Here is a 25,338-nt window from a genome sequence, read left to right as displayed (position 1 = left end):
AAGAAAATTAAATAGATAAAAAATCTCCCATAATCCTACCACCTAAAGATAACCAGTATTAATGTTTGGTATACCTCCTTTCAGGCTAGCTAGAATGCAATATGCAATATGTAATATATATATATATACACACACAGATATACACACTGCATGTAATTTTGCAACATAATTATATGTATTGTTCCTTTTGTATTAAGCTTACTTTTTAGTATTAACATTCACCATGTTCTTAAAAATCTTTTGAAAGTATCACTTTATGTTGCATAATATTCCATCTTAAGCTATATGATCAATTACTGAATATTTAGTTTCTCACCCCAGTATTTTGAATAGCAATGTTTTAAATAGCATTGTAGGTGAACATCATTATATAAAGAGTTTGCATTATGTTCTTACTATTTCAGGACCAATGATATTTCTAAGGTGATTCATAGGGATCAATTCAAATAAATGGCAGCAAGGTTACTAAGTATTTAAGATGGAAAGAGATATTAAGAAACCATTTCCTTCCATCCCTATTTGCATGGAAGCAATGCAACCAACCAGTTTACTGCCACATTTCCTTCTAACCTTAAATTTTTCCAAATGTACATGATACCTTTATGAAAAAAGTCCAAAAAGTGGAAATCTGAACTTATATACATTAGAAGAGGATATTTCATTTACAAAAATATGTGATCACAGTTCAGTCAAGATACGAAAGTATTTTAGAATGATGTATTTAATTTTGAAAGTGAGGCATGAAAGAAGAGAAGAACCAAAGATCCTTTGGAGAAACTCATGAAAATTATGGCTCCTCCACTCAAAAAATGTCCATGGGCAGATATATTTATGGTTTTGCATACCCAGTTGACAACGACGATGGTCTATCAATGAATCTCAGGTTAAGACCTCGCACTGTAGCAGTTGAACCTTCTCAGGACGTCAGTTCACTCAAATAAAATTACTTGTGTTTTATACAATATTTTGCAAAATTCTTTCCTATTTGAAGTTTCATCCAAGTATCACAACCTTCTAAAATAAATCAGGGATATAATATTTATTCTAACTTTAATAACTGAGAAGATCAAGCGCTTTGTTTGAGGCCTCCCTGTCACAAAGACTGTGCTTCAGGACACGTTTGGTTTTTTTTGTTTTTGTTTTTTTACTTTAAATCCGATTCTCTTTTTCCTCTGTTCTGATGGACCAGTCTACTCTATAGGCTTGGGACTCTGTAGAGTTTAGCTAAACAGTATTTAGTAGGGCCTTTGTAGTCTCTGGTTTGGTGTCACTATAGCACAATATTTGCATCTAAATGGAATAGGTACTCAATCATGGTTTGCTGATAATATTTAAATCTCATTTAGCAGCAAATTCTGGTATTGTTAAACACTGTTACACGTATCTAAGCAACTCTATGCAGAGTCAAGATTTTGGTAATTATCTGGTTATTTTGATCTAGGCAGGTACCTGCTAATTGATGTTTTAAGGCATCAATTTCCCTCCTCCCCACCCCCGAATTATTGGACTGTGAAATCATGGAAAATTAAACAGTAACAAACATAATATGTACATATTAGGAGATAGATTTTAAAATAGTTTTACTATTGCATTTTTTTTTCCTTGTCAAATGTTATTTATGAATAATGTTAAGGGCAACCGGAGAAGAAAAATGCCACAGAGAACAATTCCCTTGGGTTGAGTCATGTTGTATATTAGGTGCCTCTTGTCAGTGATACCATTTCTTCTTTCAGTAAAGCAAAGCAAGATTTCTTTGACCTATTTGAGTTATTTATTGGCATCAGAGAGGTCATTCCTGATGTATGTTTATTCATATTTTTTAAGAGTACACAGCACAAAGTTTAAAATACGCAGTCCAAAGTTCTTGTGGGATGGAAGGAATTGTCCACAGAAACCTAAAGCTTGAAAGTATTTCTTTTAGAGATATTTATTGACTGTTGTGGTTTGGGGGATTAACAGAATCTGCCTAGAGTCCAGTTTAGAGGAGAAGACGGAGGGGATGAGATATAGAGTGAATGGGGTAAAGGAAGAGGAGGGCCCAAAGGCTGTCTAGGAACTGGGGCATGAGAGCAGCCGGAAGGATGTAACTGCTGCTTCTGAGATTTTCTGTGCTTTTCCTGCTCCGTGCTAAGCACCCTGCTTACATCTTCTCCTTAACAAGACTACGAGGGGGCAGATATTATTATCTGTATTTAAAAATGAGGAAACTGGCTCAGAAAGATTTAGGTAAATAACCCAAGTTGTCACAGCAGATAAACAGCAGAGTCAGGATTCCAATTCATGAATGTTTGGGCTCCAAGTCTATGTGTTGTACCGTGATGCATATGCCCATCAAACAACACTGACATTACAATAATTTCTCCCAGTTTGGCTTTGGTGAACTGCCCAGATTTTTTTTTTTAACACAAGTGGCACATGCTCCAGTTTATTTTTATTCTAAGATAAGGGTCTATAGAGAGACGTAGTTCCTTTTGTGGCCTATTGAAGTTTATCTTGTATTTAGTCCTTATTGTGCATCAGAAAGACCTAATGAGTTGAAAATAGAATCTTTTAATTCCTGTGTTGTTTGTTGTTTAGTCACTAAGTCATGTCAAACTCTTTTGAGACCCCATGGATTGTAGCCTGCCAGATTCCTCTGTCCATAGGATTTCCCAGGCAAGAATACTGGAGTGGGTTGCCATTTCCATCGGAACCTGAGTCTCCTGCATTGCAGGTGGATTCTTTACCCCTGAGACAACAGGGAAGCTTCCTAATTTCCGTGTATGATTGGGAAAATGTACTCCATGAATTTCTAATTTATCTTTTTCCTGGAGTGGGGTAATTTGTGTTTGTTTCTACTCCTGTACGCTTCTGGCAGTAGCCAAAGACTTCAAGTAACAGACATCAGTGAGCCACTAAATATGATTTTCTGTATTGTATGGGAGGAAAAAAGTGGCCTGGGGGACAGATTTGAGTGATATGAGATTCCAGCTGGCCCCTTAGGTCCCTCTGGGGAGCACTGTAGCAACCTGAAGGTGTGTAAGATGCCACACTGTCGCTATCAATTTACTTGGAAATTTTAGCAAAGAACACAGGAAGAACACTCTTGAAGGACCAAGAGATTTCCTCCTGCGGGAGAGAAAAATTGCAAAGTTGGAAACTATGAAAATAACCCCATATCTGATAATCCTTTATTCATCAAATATTTGTTGGGTAGCAGGTGCTGGAAGTACCATGATGAATTATTCATTGTTCCCTGCAGTGCAGGAGACCCGGGTTCGATCCCTGGGTTGGGAAGATCCCCTGGAGAAGGAAATGGCAACCCATTCCAATATCCTTGCCTGGAAAATCTCATGGAAAGAGGAGCCTGGTGGGCTGCAGTCCATGGGGTCGCAAAGAGTTGGACACGACTAAGTGACTAACACTTACTTACCTACTTTCAAAGAACTCACAGACCAGAGGGAAGACAATATATTAAATTCCAGTACGAGATATCAAGGGCTGTAATCACAGGGCCTTATGAGAGCACAAGTAACAGAAATTGTTCCAGGGTAGGGAACATCAAGTCTGAATGGGACTGGCTACATCATTTGTGGAGTCCACTTCAAAATGAAAAGGTGGACCACTTGTTTAAAACGATTAAGAATTTCAAAATGGGGACAACAGAGCAGTCAGTCAGACACAGGTGTTTCTTATGAATTTCCTTCCACTTAGACTGTGACACCCACAATGGGAAAATTCCAAACCACTGTTTAACAAAATAAACCTGGTCTGGGCTCTCATGCCATTTGTTTCTTCTGAAGTATTATTATGATGCAACTAACATCTGTGGATCTAAGAGAATATTTTCTAATCAATTTGGTGTGGCCATAACAATTTTTGGAAGAACCATAGGATATTACAATGGGTCATGAATGTTTATTATTTATTGTATTCCCACCCTCCCAAAAGGACAGGGAACTTCAGGGAATATTTAAATACATTCACCAGCAGCCTAAGCCTCTGAAGAACTAATTTGAGTAAATGATAAAAAACAAATGCAGTGTTTGCTGGAAACGAGAGAGTCTACCTGTTGATTACAAAAAGCAGAAAACACAGTGTCTGTGAAATAGTGTATTATTAATCTCAATCATTTGTTGCACCATTTCATAGTTTGATACATGCCTGTTAGTATCTAGATGATTTATAGGACCTCTCTGTGGGTGGAGTCTGCCTCCTGGTCCCACTGACATCAGGCTTGGCCACGTGATTTGCTTCGGGCAACCCATGGGGAAGAGGCAGTGTGCGCATGTCTGAATGAAGTTCCAGGCAAACACTAAGGACCTTTACATTTGCCACTCTTCCCTATCATAGGCCTCCTGTCCTCCAGAGAAGCTGTTCGTTCATCTTTGATCCTGAATGGAGAAACTACATGGAGCAGAGCCACAGACTACTTATATAACGTGAACGGGAAATAAAATCTTTGCTGTTGAAAAACTGCTGAGATTTGGGGATTATGAATGATCATAATGGGCTTCCCCATGGCTCGGTGCGTAAAGAATCTGCCTGCAATGCAGGAGACACATTTGATCCACCAGGGTTTGATCCCTGGGTGGAAGATACCCTGGAGGAGGAAATGGCAACCTTCTCCAGTATTTTTGCCTGAAAACTCCCAAGGAGAGAGAAACCTGGTGGGCCGCAGTTCATAGGGTCGAAAGGAGTGGGATACAGTTTAGCAACTGAGCATTTACAATAGGGTGACGATTCACAAATACCATATTTGCCTAAAAGCCGTTTCAGTGATACCTCTCCTGTGCGGAGTGACACTGCTCTAAATGATGATTATATAAGTTCTTCTAAGGACAGATACACTGGGAATTCTGCTGGTGGTAATCTGATTGCTGGGAAATCATACTGGATCCTAGTGGTGGAAGCAATGTCTGAGGCTGACAAACCCTGGCCCAGCTGCTTGCTGCCTACTTGTCCCTAAAAAATTGCTGAGCCTCAGCTTCCCCATCTGTAAACTTGGAACTGGATTATTTACTTCCTAAGATTGTTAAGGCAGAGTCAGTTTTGATGTATTTCTTTCATATCAATGCCTCTTTCCCATGAGGTTTTACCTCTGCTGATCCTCTCAGCTCTTTGTCTGTTTGACTTTATCATTTTCTAAATTATTAAAAAAATATTTTCTGCTGGTGTACAGCAAAATGGTTCAGTATATATATACATATATCTATACATAGATATATGTATAAGTTTTCAGATTCTTTTCTGTTATAGGTTACTACAAGATATGGATATAGTTCCCTGTGTTATACAGTAGGTTCTTGTGGTTTATTTTATATATCAGCAGTGCATATTTGTTAATTCCAAACTCCTATTTATCTCCCTCCCACCTTTCCCCTTTGGTAACCATAAGTTTGCTTTCTATGTCTGTTAGTCTATTTCTGTTTTGCAAATAAGTTCATTTGTATCATTTTTTTAAGGCTCCACATGTAAGTGATATCATATGATTTCTGTCTTTTTCTGTTTGATTTACTTCATTTAGTATGATAATCTCCAGGTCCATCCATGTTGCTTCAAATGGCATTATTTCATTTTTTGGATGGCTGAGTAATACCTCACCATTATACATATATATCACACATATTCTTTATCCATTCACTTAAGTTGCTTCCATGTCTTGGAATCACTCCCGGAGTAGTGCTACTGTGAACATTGAGGTGCATGCGTGTTTACCACTTTAATATAAAAGAAGTAGGACATTTTCAGATCTATGTTGAGCTTATCTGTGTTTCTTTCCAAGTGCTTATACCTTTACCTCACTCTCCAGTGGCAACCACCGTCTCATATCCTTTATTTTGATATCTAGATATAATTTATTACATATATAGCATGTTGACACTAATATTAATATATAATACATAATATTTATTGCATTATTTTAGTGTATAAGTTAGTATACTACATTATAACTATAATATATATCTATATATTATACAAAATATATAGCTATATATGTAAATACAATATATAACGTGAAAGTGAAAATGAAAGTCGCTCAGTCGTGTCCAACTCTTAGTGACTCCACGGAGTGACTACATGGAGTTCTCCAGGCCAGGATACTGGCGTGGGTAGCCTTTCCCTTTTCCAGGGGATCTTTCCAACCTAGGGATTGAACCCAGGTCTCCTGTATTGCAGGTGGATTCTTTACCAGCTGAGCCACAAGGGAAGCCCATGATTTATAACATAAACTATAATATATAATATATAATTTAGTGTACTGCATTATAACTATATTAGCAGACACTGTGTTGGATATATATGTGTATATACATAATTCAGAGGAGTCTGGCAGTCTATAGGCCGTAAAGAGTCGGACACGACTGAGCAACTAACGCTTTCAATTTCACATAATTTAAAAATATATATATAATCATATTCTTTATATAGAGCACATATATGGTAAAATAATTGGCAAAAATATTACCCTTTCTTTAAAAAAACAAAAGTGAGGAAAAGCAGCTTCACATCTATGAAGTTTTTAATTATTTTCTGTCATTTGCTAATTTTTTGTAACTGTCATTATGAATTAGGCCCTGTACTAGGAACCAGGTACAAGGAGGAGAACAGGACAAAAATGGGCTTGTCCTCTCTGAGGTTACCTCCTAGTGGGAAGAGGCAGAAAATAAATATTTAAGCAAATAAATATACACAGTAACAGACCCTAAGAGTCACATTATCTAAGAGTCCTTAGGAGGACTCTTCATTGAATGAATAAGAATGATAAGAATGGTGGTTAACATGTCTGTTTCAAGGAAGATAAGGAGTGTTTATTGAGCACCTGAGTTTCAGCTAGTTTATCTGGATTACTTAATTTAAATCTTACAATAACCCTGTGAGTAGTCCATTTTGTACATGAGAAAATTCAAAGTTCATGGCAGTCAACCAACTTTCCCAAGCTTATCAACTGGTGAATTGAAGAGTGTACTTTTAATTCTAATCTCCTACTTCTTCCTTATTCCAAACTATCTCTTTTAAACTAGAAAAACCATGTATCTTTCTGTCTACCCTCTTCTCTGCACATCCTGTTACACTATTTTTTAGGTGATAAATTATTTTATCTTAGAATAAAGTTAAATTTCAGCTTTCTCTCTGCCTTAAGAGCAGTACTCTTTATTAAACAAAACATTGAATTTAAGTTTGGGAGGACTACCTTCAAACCACAGTTCTACTGCTTGATAGCTGTGTGATTTCGGCCAAGTCACTTAACCTCTGTGAGGGTTTGTTTCCCTATCTGTAAATGGAGAGAGTGCCAACATTCAGGTTTTACAACCTCAAATTTTAAATGAGTGGGGTCTGTCCTAATGAATTTTACCACACTTTGCACACTGACATGTTTTACACTGATGCAGATTCTCTACCTGGTGGTGTGCAAAAGGGTGAGCATAACTCGGATCACTTCCTCAGGGTGAATGGTGGGCCAGAGTCCTTGGAGGACGAAGGACCTGAATCCCTGGGCCTGTGCAAGGGTCTCCTTTTCCCCTGATTTTCACCCTCAGTATTTTTTCTGACTGAGGAAAAGTTTGCCTGTGGTTCACTCTGCCCTTGAGGCTAAAGGGGGCTCAGAGTGACTTTGAAGTTCCCAGTGAAGGTGGTAGCACTAGGAATGACCATTATTATTTTCTTTAGCTGCCATTATTATTTTCTTTAGATCATTATTATTTTCTTTCTTTCTTTTTTTTTTATTATTATTTTCTTTAGTGCAGCTGTAATAGAGTGCAGTTCAGAAGGGCAACTACTTTGGAGGAAGACTGGAAAGTGATTCAATTTCAAATCACGAGATCAATTATGTAAGGTTCTAGAACAACTGCTGAGCATTACAGCAGGTCTGTGGCACAGGTTCAGAAGGTGATTCAGGATGTCTCTTCCCTTGGACGTTAAAGCCCATTACCTGAAAATGACTCAGCCTTGGCCCTTAGAGGAATCTTGAGTGCCCAGTCCAAATGGCACAATCCTATCTAAAATACCAAGATCTCATGAAAATGAATGATGTAGAGAGGGAAAGGGCACTTGTCTGGGTTAGAGCTCATTGGTTTGATAATTTCCAACCAAAAGCACGCATCTCTAGGTAGTTATATGTCTGTGATGGCAGGGATCTGTGGACTTTTATTTGTGTGATTAGAGCAAACCATCTCAAGAAAACTAGGCAGCAGGTAGAGAAGGGGGAATAAATTCTCACTTTTTAATATTCTTGCCAATAAACACTCTCAGACAGAATGGGCTCTATTTGATGATAATTTCTATTCTTACCTGCGAATTGGGAATATTAAATCCTACCTCCCCAGGGGCTGTGATGTGGGCAGCGTGAGATCATGGAAAGACCTCACATGCTGTTTGGCACAGCGCAGGTGTGGAGAGGAGTCACATCTCTCCTCACACTCTTCATTGCACGTTTATCTGATGTCTGTAAGACACAGGCACCAGGCTCTGTCTTACAAACCATACGGAAGATGTGCCAGCTTGCCCTCAATGAGCATGTGGTCTAGAAAGGAAGGTGAGATGCATAAATAGATGACTAGTCATGGGGTTTGAGGGGGCGCAAGAAATAGCTCCCCCTTTCCTGGCAGAGTTGGGAGCCAGGAGATTGAGAGAGTGACGGAGGTGGGTTCTGGGGAAGGCGGCATGCATCTGTCAGCCTAGGGCACCCACTGATGCTTCAGTAAGGCTTCGGGTGGATGTACCCAGAAGCACCGTCTCCTCTGGGAAGCAGGAAGTGCAGCAGGCTGGTCCGCAGATAGTGGGCAAGGGGCTGCAAGAGGCAGGCTTGGGGAGGGGCAGATTCTTGCCACGTGGAGCCATGAGACAAGGCAAAGGTATAAGGAAAACCCCCAATCAACTTTGCTCTCAATTTAAATTGAAGGATTAAAAATAGCTGACATCAATACTGATACCTCATTACTGACTGATTTATTTGCTTCCCTGATTATTGGCTTCTGGCGCTGTGCCAGAATCACCTAAACAGATTGAAAAAGTTACCGATGCCTGGCTGTCCATGGGAGTTCTCAATGGGAGAATTGGGGATGGGGCCCAGGTGACAGCATAAAAGCATGACCTGACCTTCTGTAAGTCATTCTGACACACCCAGGCTTTTGACACGCAATGTTGAGCAATGGTGGGCTTGGTTAATCTTGGGGAAAAAAAAAAAAGTCTTAGAGAAGGACCTTCCAAATAATTGCATTATGCTTCTGTGAGAATAACACCCTCAGATTTCTTTGATTGTTTTCCAAAACAGATAAGAGAAGCTCAAGCAAGTCAGCAGATAAATTAACTTCTGTATAGTTTTATGTAGAAATGACCCCACAGATTTATTTTTGCTTATCTTTGTGCTGTACTTTGTGTAAGCAAAGCCCAAATTTCAAAGGGTGGACTTCCCTAGAAACATAAGTAGGAACATAATAGATTCCTTTGCAGATTTACCTAACTTTTATTGCCTATGTATTATGTACTGGGCTAAGTAATTTCATGTATGTTTCCTCAAGAGAGTCAGGCTATTAATAAAAACACTGTGAACTGGTGACAATGTTCAGGCATCACGACTTCATGAAGATTTATCTGCACATGATACTCAGTATCATATGGTGATGCTGTGGCATATACACCTCACTGGATACACTGAAAATTGGTTCAACTTTTTGAACATACATTTGGTTATATAGCTTAAGAACTAGATCTATGTAACTGTTCTTACCATTTCACTTATTAATCCAATTTCTGAGAAGTATCTTAAGGAAATATATATTTTCAAACTACAGGTAGGAAGAGAATAATTACTTTATTTTTAAATTATAACAGCAGCTGGAAATTGCAGAAATATTAATCATTAAGGAAATGATTAAGTAAATTATTGCATAATGACTAATGACAGTTAAATCTTATATGGACCCTTAAAACTGGTCATTATAAAGTCTATGTAGCAACAGGTAAAATGCTTATGACAAAATGTCTAATGAAAAAATAGGTGCCAGGATACTATATAAAAGTTATTCACTAGCACGGCCAGAAAATGTGAAGGTGGCAAGTGGTTTGTATGTTGAGGTAGTAGAATTTGGAGTGGTTTTTCCATCATGGTTGTGGTAGACAGATACTGTTCGGGTTATCCAACAACCCTTCTCACCCTACATGGACCCAGGAGGGAAAAGGAACTTCCCATCTCTGGCTAATGAACTGAGATGATGTATGCTTGGAGTTGTTGGTGACTTTGCCCCTTTTTCTCTCTGCCGAATGGAGAACACTTGCCTGAAGTAAGAGACAATAAAAGCTAGGGAGACAGATTGGAAGTCAGAGAGATGGACATGCGGATGTATAGATAAAGGAATAAATAGATGAAAGACCCACCTGACGACAATTTACATGTCCCCGAGACAAATCTCTACCCTTATTTATGCAAGCCCATAAAATTCCTTTCTTATAGCAGTTAACTTTGCATTAGTCAACAAATCTCTACCCTTATTTATGCAAGCCCATAAAATTCCTTTCTTATAGCAGTTAACTTTGCATTAGTCACCTTAACTGAAAGAATTCTGACTACAACATTGATTCAATTTTAAACAGTTTTTATTCTGTGTTAGAATTTGTCAATGTTGTCGTTTGTTTGTTTTAAAATAAGCCATTTTACTTTTTGAAGTCACTGGAACATTTTGTACTTGTGTGTAAATACTGCATTTGTGAATCATTTCCCATTACATTACTGATAGACTTTTGGACCCTATTGAACCATAATTTCCTCCCATGTCTCTTTCTCAGCTTTTCCTGCAACATCAGCCTCGTTAACTGTTTCCACACATCCTGTTTCTGACAATAGCCACCCTGAGAATGCTTTCCAAAGGGTGGTCTGAACCATAATGTGAATTCAAATCTGTACAAGGCAGAAATGTATGGGGAATTTTTTAATAAATCAATAAACATTAATGGAGCTCCTACTCTATGCCAGGCGCTGGGGTTGCAACAATGAAAATAAAAGTAGACACAGCCCTGTCCTTAAGATGCTTCTCTCTGTGGATGCCTGCGTCTGTTCACCGGGGTAGGCACAGGGGAGATCCACACTGGGAGCTTAGTTAACACTTATTACTCATTTGCTGAATATCTCTGCACAAAAGCAACAGGATAATAACCAACGCTTATTGAACTTTTACTCTGTGCCACACCTATATGCATTAATTATTCTTTTCCTCATTTACTGGATGAGGGAATTGAGTGCCATGAGGATATTTAATGTGCCCAAGTGGCAGAAGTAGATTTAACCTGAGGCAGTCTGGCAGACAATGCAGGCTTACCCAATGTTATAAGAAAGCATATATCCAAATGCTGGATCTGGTCCTTAAATCAAATTTTAAATATTTAAAAGTTTATTAAACCGAATCTTGGTGGTGAAGTTTCCAGATAGCTGGCCAGGATAAGATGAAGGGAGAGTCTCTTTTCACCTTGTTAGACTTTGAGCCATGGAGAAAAATGATCTGAAAAACTGAGGTCATCTGTACATGCATCTACTGAGAAAATTTTGTAGGAAGCCCTCAGTTTGATAAGGGGAGATGAAAAATAAATCCTTGAAGTGTATCACAGTGTGGTAAGTCCTATAATAAAGGAATTACAATGGTACTGTATACCTCGAGAGGTGGAGGGAGGGGAAGGGAAAGAGGAAATGCCATGGAATAGCTGACAAGTAAGCTGACCATTGAAATATGAGTAGGAATTCTTACTAGACATGGCGAGCCAGGCGGGGGTGGTGCTGGAAGAAAGGCTTCTGGGGGAGGATTCACTTCTAAGCTACTCAAGAGTGTTTTGAGAATTGCAAGTGGCTCTAAGTGCAGGGCTAGAAAGATAGGTAAAAGCTATACAAACTCAGGGAAAGCATTTGGACTTACCTTCGAGGTCAGAGATATATAAACTGTTTCAATTGTTAAATAATGTGAGCCTGCCCTCCCCAGCTAGGTAGTTATTTAATAATTTATATTCATATTTAATCATTTATGTACAAGTACATCACACATGTTTAGTTTATTGTATCTCTTACAAAATACAGAGAGATAAGATTACATAGACAACATTTAAAACTTTTACTCCCACAAAAATATTATTAAATATTAGCGTGAGCACTGTGTTTGAAAATGTTATATATTTTTGAAAACTTTTGTGTAATATCTTGTGATAAGGTAATTTGAAGGACTGGTTCTAAGTTCAGTTTATTTTAATTTCTAGTTTTAATCAAAACAAGATACTACGCAAAGAAAGTTTCAACAGGAGTGTTTGTTAGCAGGATTGGCCAAATCATGACTCTATTTACTTTGAGCACTATGTTCAGATCTTTCTTGAAGTTTAATTAATAACTTCATCTTCTCTGGTGTCAATCATTCATTCATTATTGAAAACTCTTTAGAAGGTGTTGCATTTCTGTATTTTTAGCAGTTGGTTCAAATCGATTGGTATTTTATCTGGGATTTTAAAAAAATAAGCTAGCAAATTCTGATTCTAATTTTTTTTAAATGTGCAGATGGGAGAGTTTTTTTTTTCTTTCTTTTATTTAATGAAATGCATTCATATGATTTTCAGCCATCAGCTCATTGACGATGGGAAAGCTTTCTCCAGTTGCATGAGTTATCTATTACTGTGTAACAAAGTATCCCTAAAATTGGTGCTTAAAACAGCAGACATTTATTATCTCATGGTTTCTGTGGTCAGGAATCTAGGAGTGGTTTTGCTGTGTTCTTCTGTCTTGAGGCTGCAACTGGGGTGGTGGCCAGTTTTCCAGGCAGCTCAAGGCTGGGATGGGGGCGAACCTGCTCCCAAGTCTACTCACATGCCTGTTGGCAGACCTCGCCCAGGTCCTCATGGCTATTGCAGAGAGAGTACTTCCTTACCAGTTGGCTTCTCTGTAAAGACAGCAAGCATAAGACAGAAATCACAGTCTTTTTGTAACTTAATCTCAGAGGTAACCTTGCTATGGGCTTCCCTAATGGCTCAGCAGTAAAGAATCCACCTGCAATGCAGGAGACACAGGAGATGTGGGTTCAATCCCTGGGTTGGGAAGACCCCTGGAGAAGGAAATGGCAACCTGTTCCAGTATTCTTGCCTGGAAAACCCCATGGAGCCTGGTGGGCTATCGTCTATAGGGTTGCAAAAGAGTTAGACACCACAGAGCAACTGAGCACACACTCGACCTTCCTATAGTCTCTTTGTTGGAAGTGAGTCCTGAGGTCCAGCCCACACTCAAGGGGGAAGGGGTTACACAAGAGCATGAACGCCAGGAAGAGGGAATGGGAAGGAGGAGGGACAACCTCAGAGGCTGCCTACCACACCCATTGTCAAAATCACAAATTATTTTAGAAAAGCAGTTACATTCTCATTCACCATTAAAAGGCCATCTTTACCTTAAAGAGATCGACCAAGCATATTCCTTTTCCTAAAAATATCTGCATAATTCTGGCAGCCACTAGTCCTCAGATGAAAAAGTCTGGCAACTTGGGATCCTTGTCATTTGCAAAAGGAAAATATGCAAATCATCTTGTAGTGGAATAACTCTTTTTAATTATTTGGATACAAAATAACTAGCAGACTGGTATGGGTGTGAAATTTTTCATCTAACTTGAGAGAACTGCAAAGAATCTCCTTTATGAAGGACTCAGTTTTCATAACCTAACCATCCTTGGCATCTTACAACCTGTAGAATGCAAATCATGACCATAGGTGAAGGTGAAGAAATAAATGAGGATGCAGCATCACCCCTTGTTTGTGGAATTTCCTTTCTTTTTTGAGAACCTTAGATGTGTTAGGTGAAAGCCAGACAGGGCAAGAGTGCCAGTGTCATTTCATACATTCAGTATTAGTATACATTTAAATGACTTTTTAATTATATTCTTTTAGTTTTGTTAAAGACAAAGAATGTGTAAACATAAAAGTGCTAATAATTGTTTTCTCTGTACCACCATGGGCCATCTAATGTATGGCCAGCCGATGCAGGGTACACACACAATCCTTTAGTGACCCCTGCTCTTGACCAAGGAAGAAATTCTTAACTCAGGATTTATTATTTATCCTGAGTGATTTGCTTTTAAAGAGTGACAAAGAGTGACCAAAACTCTAATCAAATGTCCCAAACTATTGAGAACCTCTGCTCTAGGTCATGGGTAGCCACTGAAAAGTTTTAAGGCGAACATTAGGAGATGTAAAGTTTAGGATGCTACTTGGGTATCAAAGCGATAGGGAGGCATGGGGACGGTGAACCTGGAGCACTGGAGAGCAGTGGCTGCCAGTCTCTCTGAGAGGCAAAGAGTAAAGGCGGAATTAAACCAAAGCAATGCAAGTGGAGGAGGAACGGCGTGGGTCCTGAAATTCACCACGTTTCCTAAGGAAAGGGGTCATTAAACCACCATGGAGCACGTGTTCATAAATGCAGCTTAGAAAGAAATCATGCTTCAAAAGGGAATTCTGAAATCAGAATTCAGATCTAAAGACTTCTTTCTTTTTGATCCTTTCCTTTATATCTGACTTTATTACTACTATTATCATTTTTCCTAGAGATTCAAGCTAGGAGAGAGGAAGAGATTCAAAAAGATGATTATCAATATTAAAAAGATCTAGCAAAAGAAAAAGTAATAGAAGAAGGGTATTTGGAAAGAGGGACTGTAGAATAATATGCATTCCAAATACATCCGCAGCTGGATAAACATTTTTTGTGTTGGAAAATACAAGCGATGTGAATTCAGAAGCTGTGCCTTCTTTACAAAGGATGCAGTGTTAAATATTAATCCCCCCCTTTCTTCTCGATTTTTAATTTCTTCCTATTGTGATCAGCATTACTTTGGTTTTGTCTAGGCTGTACTGTATCTCCTGGCCATCTCCTGTCTCACAGTATAAGGTCACAATGTCACAGCTTCCTACTTCACCAAGCCGCTTCACCTACACCTTCTTAAAGAGTGTAGAATGCCTGGCATTGTCCAGTTGCGCTAGAAATGCCATCTCCGGGGCGTGTTGGTCACAGTGAATTCCCGAGGTGGTGACTGTGGTTTTTCTGGGGTTCAGGTGAGAAGATGGGGAGTGCAGGAGCAGTGGGCGTCACCTTGGAAGTCAGGCAGGACGCAGGAGAGGCAGCCCCGTTTCCACACGGGCCTCTGCCAGTCCCCAGGCGGCCTCCTAGTTCCCGAGGTCTAGACTTGCTCACCCAGCCAGAAACAACAACTTGAACACACTGGCCTTTCCCCGCCGCTGCTGTTATTCCGGCGCGCGGGCCAGGCACCCTCCTGGGGGCGAGGATGCGGAGCCAGCGGGAGGCCAGGCCGGGGTTGGGGTTGGCGGCTCCTCTCCGCCCACAGGCGCCTCCCCCTGCCCGCTGAGCGGGGGCCAGGGTGGGCGCGGAGGCGACTCTATCAGATCCATCGTTCTCAGAGGCAAATGTCTCAAGCATATTATGGATTGTTTCCTATGAGATTGTCTTGACTAGTAAGATTGATTTTAGCTGCCAGTGGCAATGAGGTGAGAGCTCAGACTGCAGTTATTTTCAACCTCTGGTGTCAGACCTGGAGAGCAGAACTCTTGGCAGGCTGATGGGATGGAGGCCTTGGGGTGCCTGGAGAAATCTGACCTCCTTTCCTCAGGGGATGGGTGGGGGAAGGGCTCTTCGTTGCGGTTCAGAGTCTAGTTCTAGTCTTACCGTGGTGACTGTTGGGGCTTATTTACTGGTTATTGAATTTTCTATTTGAAAAACTACTTACAGGTCTACAAAGATAGTTTTTTACATTTAGGGCTTTTTTTTTTTTTTTTTTTTTAGTTTAAAGCATAGGTTTAAGAGATTTCTTCGTGTAATCTGATTCTTAGGTAAGACCCCCTCTCCCTTCCCCAACCTCGCAGTGGAATTCAAGAGAGCTGGCCTGTAGTCTCCTTTCTATGACTTGTTAATTATGCAACTTGGGAACACGGTCTCTCCTTCGAGGCCCTTGTTTTCTCATCTCTAAAGACATCTGCTTTATTACAGGGTGGGATTCGGATAATTAAGCATTGGAGATGATGAGGAGGAAGGCACTAGAATAGTGTTTGTCTCCTCCAATGTGCTCCTTAAAGGAGATGTTATTTTACTATTATTATATAAATTGTCACCCACATGGCCCACATGGCCTTCGTGGAGGATCTAATCAAAGTTTCTTGCAAGGAATATGCCTGTGAGTCTTGTCTTGTCACCTGAGTCAAGGGCATGACCAGCTTAGTCAACGAATATTTTTATAGAAGTCTCCACTGACTACACAGTACTGCTGGATTAGACATTGTTGTTCAAAAAGTAAAACTCTAAACCTTCTAGTCATTAAAAACTTGCCATCATATATAGCACGCCATGTTAATGAAACCATTTCTGGAAGTTTGTTTTTCTTTAAATTATAGGTAGTTCTGTAGTTAAAAGAGGTTCTACCATTCCTCCTAGATGCTTCTACTTTTCAGTGGTCCGTGTGAGGCTAATAATTCACTTCTGGGGTTTTGAAGTTGTTTGTCTGACTTTGGGTTTGGGACATTCACATTCCCACTGTGATAAGTGTAGATAGAAAGTTAAATACCATTTGTCTGTATCTCATGTTTGATACAGACAAACATGGACGGGGGAAAGTGGACAACATAATTATGTATGCTTCTAATTTGCTGTTCTCCACTCTCTGGTTCTCTCTGACGATGGAGGTGTCAAGGGGTCCTGGAGAAGTTTGCAGATCCCCTCCCTTTTGCTCTCTGCTCTCCAGCGGTCACCTTTTCTGTTATCTCCTGCCATTTCTGCTCTGCTCCCTCTTGTCAACTCTGACGTCTGCCTGTCACCCCACTGCCCTTCAGAACTCTTTTCCTTGAAGTCTTTCCAAACAGGTGTTGTCTTGCTTCACTCTTGACCGGCATCCTGCTAACCCCTGTGTCTTAGAGACGGTCGCCCTTCTGAACACTGATGCGCCTGTCTTTATATAGCCCTGACTGCCTGGCATCTCCATGCCCGTCACTCCGTGTTTACCAGCACTTACCCTAAGTCCTCCAGGGGAACTCAGAGGATCTCGTGTCTCTTTTCATGGAGTGCCTTGCATGGTTGTGGATTAAAGGAATTACAGAGACAATGCATACAGGGTGTATTGGGGGAAACTCTCAGTACGCTTCTTTTTGCTTTTCAGTTTCGTAATTCTCTTCTGAATCTGGTATCTATTAACCAAAAACTTATTAGGCAAGGTTCTGAAGTTTTACTTGCAGAAGGTGTACAAGTTTGGACAGGTGGATGACTCATAGACCCTAAGGAATTTAAAAGCCATGGTTTAGTGAGAAAGCCTCTCTCACTCTCTCTCTCTCTCTCACACACACACACACACACACACACAGAGTTAGGAAACCTTGCAGACAGAATCCACTAAAAGTAGCCTTGCAAGGCCACCTGTAACTTACCCATAACTCTCATATTGATGTGGTTCAGATGGCACGAGGTGCATGCTCTGAGGCCATCTGATGGGAGAGGAAAGAAAAAGCGGCAGAAATATTGATACTTTTCTCGCGCCCAGCCTGATGTAATCAGTAGTAGCGCTGACTGCTTACACTTCCTCAGTCCCTTACTATGTCCAGACACTATGTTATTATTATTTTTAAGTGCTATCTCATTTAATCCTCATAAACCACCTCTGAGGAATGTTCACAGTTTTACAGAAGAGGATGCAGAAGCCCAAGGTTACACGGTAGCAAAGTGTAGTCAGATTATGTACCCAGGTCTGTCAAACCTTAAAGCCCATCCAAGCCTTGTTCTTACCTAGGACCCTGTACATTTTGACTTTTGATCTCATTTTTTTTTTCTGTTGAGGGGAGCGAGGAATGTGTTTTAGCTGATGAGATTTGGCCATTCCTCCTGGGGCTTAGCCTGCTAGGTTCTCAGTACATGTTGGCTGAATGAATGAGACAGTCTGTTCCAGTCGCTCTGGGATGGAACATGAGATGAACAGAACAGTGTCTGGGAGAGAGCCGTGGTGACTAGATGGGAAGGAGACCTCTCTTACTAGCTATGTGACTTCAACTCTGTGGGCCTGGGTGTTACCTATAAATCACAAGGGGGCTGAGGGACAAGCAGTGTGTCAGTTGCACACCCCTTTGGGCACAGGTGTCACAGTGGAAGAGAGGAGAGAGTCATCTGTCCTTGCCTGGGATTCAGGAATTCTGCTCTTTTTGTCTCGAGGATCTGTATTTGTGATTTTTGGAAAACTTGGCTGTTTTCCTATGCTATTTTTCCCATTCGACGAGGAGATACAGCAACACATACATCCTTTCCTGCTTAATTTATTTGTTTTGATCCTTAAAATTTTGTAGAAGGTGAAAATCTAGTTATGTGATGAGGCTTAATGATTATAAAAAGTCCATTGTTGTTAAGTCGCTCAGTCGTGTCTGACTCTTTGTGACCCTATGGATTTGCAGCACACCAGGCTTCCCTGTCCTTCACCATCTCCCGGAGTTTGCTCAAACTCATGTCCATTGAGTCAGTGATGCCATCCAACCATCTCGTCCTCTGTCATCCCCTTCTCCTCCTGCCCTCAATCTTTCCCAGCATCAGGGTCTCTTCTAATGAGTCAGTTCTTCGAATCAGGTAGTCAAACTATTGGAGCTTCAGCTTCAGCATCAATCCTTCTAATGAATATTCAAGATTGATTTCCTTTAGGATTGACTGGTTTGATCTCCTTGCAGCCCAAGGGACTCTCAAAAGTCTTCTCCAACACCACAGTTCAAAAGCATCAATTCTTTGGTGCTCAGCCTCTTTATGGTCCAACTCTCACATCCATACATGACTACTGGAAAAACCATAGCTTTGACTATACGGACATTTGTAGGCAAAGTAATGTCTCTCCTAATTAATATGCTGCCTAGGTTGGTCATAGCTTTTTTTCCTAGGAGCAAGTGTCTTTTAATTTTGTGGCTGCAGTCACAATTGCAGTGATTTTGGAGCCCAAGAAAATAAAGTCTGTCACTGTTTCCATTGTTTCCCCATTTATTTGCCATGAAGTGACGGGACCAGATCCCATGATCTTTGTTTATAAAAAGTTCATAAACATCATCTAATGAAAACCCAGCCATAACATCTTCCTCAATGGGAAATGCTGAATTGTGATGGTTTAACTACAGATGTTTTAATCCTGAAAATATCAGTGCTAGTAGCAGTTAAAGAAAGGCATCAAATATATATTGATTTTTCAGACATGAAATGCATATACCCCCATGTCTTTATTATAATTGAATTCGCTAACAATTCCTACATTAAAACAATCTTTAATCACAAAATTATTCTTGTTCTATAAATTCTTTTAGTGGGAAACTATAGACTTCAGAGAGACATAAATATTATTCACATCATATAAGCACTGGTAAAGGGCCAGCTTTGTCCAACTCATGGTCATTTTCTGAGATTCTGATGATGGGAATTTATATCTTCCAGAAACCTTTAGTGTGAGTGATCAGACACAGGAGGAGAAAAGGCTACATATTGATTGCTGGATTCTTTGTTATTTAGATAGCATCAGGAGAAGGCATGGTCAGGATTTATGAGGGAAGCAGGCAGAGAGCAGTGGAATTACTAACACAGGCTGCACAGGACACTGAGTGGCAAAAGCAAAACAAAACCCCTCATCTTTTGAGCTTCTCTTTAAAGTGCGTGTTTATTCTACCACCCCCTGACCTTGTCCCCTGTTTCTGTGACAGCTGGCTGCCACTTCTTGGATTGGCAAGATTAAGATGGAGGAGAACTGGTGAAATTCTCCCCAGTGCTTAAATCATTATTAATTAATCACTTCATCCTCTCCCGAGAGGTGGTTGGAAAGGTGGTCGTGCTTTGGAGAAGGTGAATGCAGTGAAAAGCAGAGCTGTGAGAAATCTGTTCCTGGCATTATATTCAGTTTTATAGCAATTAACACAAAAAACAGATCATGGTGGGGTTTGCACTGGAGGGCAAGGATGGAGGGATTCAGGGGAAGAGTGTTTCAAAATCGCAAAGAAGGATTTTGAATCTTCTCTTTTCAAGGTGCCTCACTGGGCAGAGACCTATTTCTTTGTCGAAAATCCTAGTTTGAGAAAGACTTGAGACAGATCTTACTTCAGAGATCTGCGTGGTCTATTCTTTCTCCTCCCATGTTAGCTTTCCCGTGTTCAGAAGGTCCTTAATATATCTGACCTTCATTCTCTCTGCCATAACTTAAGCTTATGCCCTCTCCTGCTACTGTTTAAACTGATCCCTCTAACACTCGTTAACCCCCAGAAAGAGCTTTAGACAAAAGAGCCTCTCGGAACACCCTCTTTTGGCCTTATTTGTCTTTGTAATCCCTTTTATAGGGGGCAGGTTATCTTGGTTTCTCCCACAATTGGTGTGGAAGCCTGCTCAGCTGCCCACGTCACTCAGCTCTCAAGGGTCACTTTTGTCATCATTCAAATATTGAAACAGGTGGAACCTGCCACCTGTAACGTGAGCCGCAGTGGAAAGAAAGTGACTCAGTCCTGGCAGCTCAAGTCGGGTTTGAGAGAAATGACTGGGGGAATCCAAATGCTTCCCTGTGGCTTTTGCAGCAAAGGGTGTCTGAATGGCTTCCTTCTGGAAGAACGTGCCATTCCAGTGTCATCAGTGTGACGGGTTTGGTGCAGTCGGACATTCCCCTCTGTAGTCTCCTTGCATAAAGCCTCTTGCCCCGAGCTGGCAGCTGCAGAAGCTGGCCTTTCAGCTCCTGCAATGGCAGCTCCAATAACACACAGGAGGACTCCGGCTGGGCAGGCACGAGGTACACACGAAACACAGGGCCTGAGCGGAAGTCTCAAACGAAACTAACAGGAGAGAAGTTTGTTAGAAAACACTTCTGTTTCTCAACTTCTCTTACACAGCTGGATTTGACTCTTGTTAATAGTAGTTACATGTAGCTCACTGAATATCACAAAACATATGCAGTTCTCTGAGCCTCACTTTTTCTTTCCAGCCTCACAGCCACTGCTGGGTCACATTAACCCATCCTCCAAAAATGTTCTTGGAATTTGCCCAGGTGGTCTATCCTGCCCAGTTGTCAACCTGGCTGCTCCCTTATGTGAAGGAAAAACAATCCAGTGGGAAAACACCCTACTATATTAAAGAAGATGTGAGTTATAAGGCACATTTCCTAGTAATGGTTTGTCTTTTGGGGGCAGGTCCCTTCATCCCCTAGTACCTCTAGTTTTAATTTTGTAGGATAAAGATAAGATGCTAGTCCCATACCTATTATGGACAGGCATGCTCTGAAAATAAATAAACCAAGGCATGTCAATCCAAGAACTACTTTGAAGTAAATCCTTTGTAAAGTCAGAAAATTGAAGTTATTGTTGCAGTGATGTAAGTAGGTGTAAATGCTCAGCAAGTCTTAACTACATAAACATAAGGAAGTGGAAGGAATGTGGTGTTATGCCAAAAAGAATAAACGACTGACACCTCCCCCACCTTTTTTCCCTTATTTCCAGGGTGTATGCAAGTTAACATTTTTTTAAGTGCCCAGTTCCTTCTTGTGAAGCTTTTGCTGAAACCAGTAAGTTTAGACTATCTGGTGAAAAACCATATCCTCTTGTTATTGATGTTTTACAGCATTTAAATATTTTGACCTAAATGCTAAAGAACAAAGTCAATTGTTTAACTAAAAAAGGCAGAATGTAAATATTTAGCTTAGGTATTCGGAGTATCTATTTTCACAATCACAATACTTCCTTAAACATGTTTGAGAGAGAGTTGTAATATGGCTCTTTGAAAACCGTGGGAAATTAAAGATGAAATAAAAACCTGACCACGGATTTCCTTCCTCAATTTTAAGTGAGATCTCAATAAGGCTCTCTTATAGTTGGACATGGACTTTATTAGCTTCTTATGTGACCTCATACTACTTATTTTTGGAAAATAATCATTGCATTTTAACAGAAATGTGGTTCACAGTGGATTAAGTGAAATGTATTTCTTGGAAAGTTAAAAAAAAAATATGTGGTTTCCGTTTTACTTCTCTTTGGAGGCATTTATTTCCAGGTCCTGCAGATCATTTTGAACTTTGTAGTTTTGTTATCAGTCTTTCACTTTCTTGTTTGAACTTTTGATCATTTATTCCAATTTTTTTTAAAGCACATCCTGAATGCTGGCGAGGCATATGCATCTGCCTTAATGGTAGTAAGTGGATTTCTACAACTCAAGTTCTTAGCCATACTGGGGAAGGCAGGCCATGGGCAATAATGAAAATAGTTTATACCAGCAGAAGGCTGCCATGGGCACCACTTGGTGCTAATTACAAATGTTTTCCATGAATAAATTAGTTTAATCTTAATGATAACCATTCATTTCTCATTTTAGAGAGTATGAAATAGAGGCAAAGGCCCTCAGCTTCAGTAATGTTTTAAAAGATACAGAACTTTTAAAATGTTGGATCCAGAAGAACAATATTACACATCTTAAAATGCTTTTGTGAAAATTAAAGCAGAAAAATCACGTAAATTGATAATATCTCAATAAGCATGGAAAAAAAAGACCATGGAATTTACGTGTAATCGCACCAAATGACCACTTTAAAATGTGACCCCTAGTGGGGATCTGAATCTGCCACCTACAAGCTGTGTGACCTTGAGCAAGTTGTTTCACTTCTCAGTTCCTCTATTTCCTCATCTGTCAACTGAGGAGAGTGGTTGAGGATTAAGTGAAATAATAAATATAAATAATTCATCATGTGTCTGGCACATGGTAAACACTTATGACATATTAGCTGAGCTCAGATTTTATTTTTTGAGGTACCTATGGAAAAAAAGCATGATGCAGACCGGGTTCATATCTCAGTCCTGCTCTATTAGCTGTGTGACCATATCAATATGTTTCACCTTCCAGAGCTACAGTTTCCTCATCTGTAAAATGACCATAATTCTTGCTCTACCTGAGTAGGGAATTATGAGGCTCCACCAAGGTAAGGGATATGACAGTACCTAAAGGGCTATACAGAATTCTGTGAATATAGTGAAATTTTGTAGCAGTGTCTGTTTTTAAAGTTCCTACCCTTTGCTACTTAAAAAAACACGTGTAACCTAAATGGTATACAGAGCAAGTTTTTCTTTGTGTGGTCTTTTTTTTTTTTAATTAAACATTTCTGGATTCCTGCTGATTCTTTTGTTAACCACTTCCTTTTGTTGAAATCTTGAACTAGTCTTGATGTAGAAACTGGCTGTTGGGGCAAGGGAGAATGAGCCAGTTTATTAAAATGATTGTCTGATTTTTGGAGAACAGTGGTCCCTTCTGGCTCTTTATCATAGATGGCAACTCTCTCCCAATCATAGAAACTTCACCCTTTAATACTTTTAATTGACTGCATCTTGTTGTTCTGTAATTCTAGCTTGCAAAATAAGCTCTCCTAAATATATCTTCTGATGACTACTCCAGCTTGCTATGCTTTCAATTTCTCACATCTTGGGTTATTTGAAGAGGTTTATATTTACCTAATCCCTCAAGCAGCCCCAAGGGAAAGCAGGCTGCCCCCAGGCTTTAGGCATGCTGCCTGCACGCCTTGGCCAGAAGGGACAGGACTCACTTCCCTTTGTTTTTCAGACAAGACACTATGGTTCTGACTCAGCCACACAGTTCCTTTGTTATACTCTTACTTGAATCATTGCTGCCCTTGATACCCAAATGCTGGATTATTTTTATTTGACTCTTTGTTTTCTTTTTTTCTACTCATTGTAAAGTCTAAGACCTTGCCCCTTTTATCTTCCCCAAAGAGTAAAACCCAATATAAACTGATCTTCAGGTTATGCGACTGCGGATTTCACTAGTACAGTTGTCCTTGTCTCACAGGGTTGGGGAACTGAAGGAGTGAGGAAGGAAGCAGTTATTATAGAACTGGAACAAAGTTTTACTTCTATGCTTAAAAACAAGGTTATACCTCTCGTTTTTCTCCCTATTCTTCGAAGCAATGTGTCTTGTACTTCAGAGCTAAAATGTACCTTCCTCTCCTGAAATCTTGGCTATGAGCCCTGGCTCCTCAGTTCTTTTTTCTTTTCCAGGAAGATCCTTTGCAGCCAGAGCAGACGTTGGGTTGACCAGCATGGGCTGGGCAACCTTTACTGTTGAAGGAAGATCCTGATGGGAGGATCAAAGCTCGGATTGTGCTGTGATGTCTGATCCATAACCAACCTCCACCCACGCCGCCCTCCTCCTTACACTGTTTCCTCTTTATCCCCTCCTGACTTGCAGTGTTCTTCAAATGCCTTCTCCTCAGGCCAAGTGGGATCTAGAACTCCAACATGGCACCCCTTTACCTTACAGCGCCCTCAGCAGAGTCCCCGTCAGCCTCAGATGGAATAGTCTGGAGCTAGAGGTCCCTCTAAACAGCCAGGCTGCCGTGCAGGATGTTTTGGTGTGTTTGCATCAGCTTCCTGTTGCAGAGTTTAGGAAGTGAATCTGGTAACTGCCTGAATGAAAACACTTCCCCTTACTCTCTATGTCAAAGAGAAGTTGCCTGAAATGGATGCCAACTTTTAGGAGTGAGGACAAAGTTCTGAATTTTGAGGAGGCTTCACTGAATAGGAAAAGAACTCAACTTCACCATCTGGACCTGGTTACACAACCACCTCAGTTTCCTCTTGCATCAGATGAGGAGATTCTATCTCCCTTGCCCAGTGGTTATGAGACAGCAATGAGATAATTTAAGTGAAGCAGCTATTTCGCCTAGGCAGAATCAGTTCTGTTTTGTATACATGCTATGGACTAGGCCTCTTTGAAGTCTGTTTTGTGAGCTGCACCCACGTGACTCTTATTTCTAGTCAAGCCTCTGTGCTCTCCGTGGGTGTTTATTCCATACCCCAGCTCCTGGAGGAATGGGAGGCTTGTGGTACTCTTCCCTGTGCTGGAGTAAGGGCCACAGAAGTCAGGGCCTAAGAACTCAGGCAGGAGCTGGGCTGTCTGGGTCCGAGGGCTTCTCTTCAGGAACTAGCTGTGTGACCTCAGACAAATTACTCAGCCACTCTGGGTTTCAGTTTCCCTTATCTGTAGAACAGGAATCATAGTGGGGTAAAAGCTACAGAAAAAAATACACAGGCAGGCTCATAGCGGGTATAAGAATTAAAAGAGAAAATCCCCAAATGTGTAAACGGCTTAGGACAGCGCCTGGTTCTAGGTTTGCTGTCACTGTTCAGAGGACCTCCCCGACTGCTCACCTCGTGATGCATGCTTTCCACACGCAGGCTTGCAGACAACAGGCAGGAGAGCCCTCCTCTCCCCCTGCCCCCTTCCTCTGCAGGGACCCCACATAAATGTGCAGACTGCACAGGCTGATAAGAGTTACCGAGTACTGAGTAGAATTCCGCTTCCGGTTTCTG

General features: G+C 40.5%; 1 long non-coding RNA gene across 1 annotated transcript; it reads right to left on the bottom strand.

Annotated features, from left to right (window-relative positions):
• Positions 1–12,753: 12,753 nt before the first annotated feature.
• LOC122682908 lies at positions 12,754–24,363 on the bottom strand. Its single transcript, XR_006337566.1, has 3 exons — positions 24,280–24,363; positions 17,410–17,466; positions 12,754–12,887 (listed from the first exon to the last, which is right to left on the bottom strand). It is a non-coding gene; the product is annotated as an uncharacterized LOC122682908 (long non-coding RNA).
• Between the last annotated feature and the right edge of the window lie 975 nt (positions 24,364–25,338).

The sequence above is a fragment of the Cervus elaphus genome, chromosome 3 (genome assembly GCF_910594005.1).
Source record: "Cervus elaphus chromosome 3, mCerEla1.1, whole genome shotgun sequence".
Taxonomy (NCBI): domain Eukaryota; kingdom Metazoa; phylum Chordata; class Mammalia; order Artiodactyla; family Cervidae; genus Cervus; species Cervus elaphus.
This window is presented reverse-complemented; position numbering and strand designations above follow the sequence as displayed.